We start from the raw sequence: 2,500 nt of genomic DNA on the forward strand, positions 1-2,500 counted from the left end.
ATCATAATGATAAAAAATTGTAAAGACGATGTTAATAATAACAAACGGTATAATGCAATTTCAAATAATGATGGCAGCATTAGTAATAAAAATGCTAATGCTAATGATGATATTCATAATCATGAAGATGATAATGATAATTACAATGATTATGATAATAGCAATAATAAAATGATTGCTATAGAATTATATCATTTTATGATTACATCATTCCCGAGAGAGATATCTAAACAATAGATTATGCACACAGACATACACACACGCACATGCACACACACGTACACAGGCACTCACATACATACACATACGCATATATATATATATATATATATATATATATATATATATATATATATATATATATATATATATATATATATATATATATATATATATATATATATATATATATATATATATATATATATATATATATATATATATATATATATATATATATATATATATATATATATAATCCGACCAAACAGAATTTCGAGCATGCTTCATGGATACTAATAACGATGCTAATCATAATGATGAAAATTGTAATGACAATGTTAATAATAACAAACGGTAATATGCAATATCAAATAACGATGATAGCATTAGTAATAAAAATGCTAATGCTAATGATGATTATATTCATAATCTTTAAGATGATAATGATAATTACAATGATTATGATAATAGCAATAATAAAATGATGGTAATGATGATGATAATGATCATGAGGAAAATAATCATAATATACTACTTGTACAACTACTTCTGAGAACAATGAAAATGATAATGACAATACCAATAACAATGATGATAATAATGATAACAACAATAATGATAATAATGATAACAATAATAATGATAATAATAATAACAACAATAATGCTAATAATGATAACAACAATAATGATAATAATGATAATTATTGTCATTATCATTACTATTATCATTATCATTATTATTGTAATGGTCATAATGATACTATTGCTACAAATAATAAATACATTGATAATGATAGTAACAATAATTATGATGATAACAATAATATTAGTAATAACAATAATGATGATGTTATCAATAAAAATGAAGATAACCCCCATCTACTCCCACGTCTCTCCCCTTTATCCTTAAATCCCCTCCCCCCCTCATCTCTCTCGTTCCCTTATCCCCTTCCCTCCCTTTCTCTTCGCTTTTTTTCCTTCTCTCTCTCTCTCTGAGCTTCTTCTCCCTTCCTTTTCTCTTTCCCTTTAACCTTTCCCTATTCCTTTTTCAGTCTCCTCCGTGTCTCCCCTGTTTCCCCTTCCCCATTTCCCCTTTTCTCCTTAAGCCTCTTTCCCCTCTATTTCTCCCCTCTTCCTTCTTACTTCTACCTCTTCTTTTTTTCCATTTCCCTGCTTTTTTCCCGGTTCTCCCCCTTTCTTCTCTAAGTCTCCTTTCTTTTCTCCCTGTTCTCTCTCTTTCTTCTTTGTCTCCCTTCTTTTCTCCATTTCCCCTCTTTCTCCCCTCTTTTGAGTTATTAATGTAAATGATAAATGAGGATAAACTGACGGTCTAACTACTTCAGTGCAGTGTGCTTGCCTCGAATAGTAGTAATGATAGTAATAGTAATAACAATAATAATAATAATAATAATAATATTATTATTAATAATAATAACAATAATAATGATAATAATAATAGTAATAACAATAATGAAAATAATAATGATAATGATAATAATAATAATAATAATAATAATAATAATAATAACAATAATAATAATAATAATAATAATGATAATAATAATGATAACAATGGTAATAACAATAATATCAATAATCATAAGAATAACAATAGTAATATCAATAATGATAATGATAATAATAATAATTATGATGATAAGATAACCACATGGAGTGTAAATATAACGAAGGGAAAAACGATGGACGAAGCACAAATAAAATTGAATTAGCTAGTAACAATAGTAGTAATAATAATGATAATAATAACAGTGATAATGATAATAATGAGAATAATAAAGAGAATATCATTTTCATTATCGCTGTCATTATCATCATCATTATCATTATCACCATCATCATTATTTTTATTATCACTACTATCATTATCATTACTATTAATGCTAACAACTACGGTGATGATAATGATAATGATGCTAAAGATAATGATGATGAGAATGATAACAGTAACGTTAATAGCATTACAAATAGCAATAATAGCAGTAATGAAGACAATTTAACCAATAATAATAAGAATGCCAAAGATAATGATAATAACAATAATGACTAGAAATAATAAAATGATAATAGAGTTGAAAAGATAACCAAGAACAATAGTAATAAAGATAGGAATGAAGATGATGGTACTAATAATGTCAATATTAATTATTATAATGATAATAAAAATTATTATCATTATCATTGTTATTATTATTATTATCAACGTTAACAACAGTGACAACAGCAATAGTAAAAAAGGATAATAGCAGAGATGATGA

The 2,500-nt window shown here is 25.2% G+C and overlaps 1 protein-coding gene across 4 annotated transcripts in view; it reads right to left on the reverse strand.

Moving 5' to 3' along the window:
* LOC113827094 (cardioacceleratory peptide receptor) overlaps positions 1-2,500 on the reverse strand; it is a 316,179-nt gene that overhangs the window by 312,081 nt on the left and 1,598 nt on the right. The gene's annotated exons all lie outside the window — the stretch shown is intronic.

The sequence above is a fragment of the Penaeus vannamei genome, chromosome 19 (assembly GCF_042767895.1).
Source record: "Penaeus vannamei isolate JL-2024 chromosome 19, ASM4276789v1, whole genome shotgun sequence".
NCBI lineage: Eukaryota > Metazoa > Arthropoda > Malacostraca > Decapoda > Penaeidae > Penaeus > Penaeus vannamei.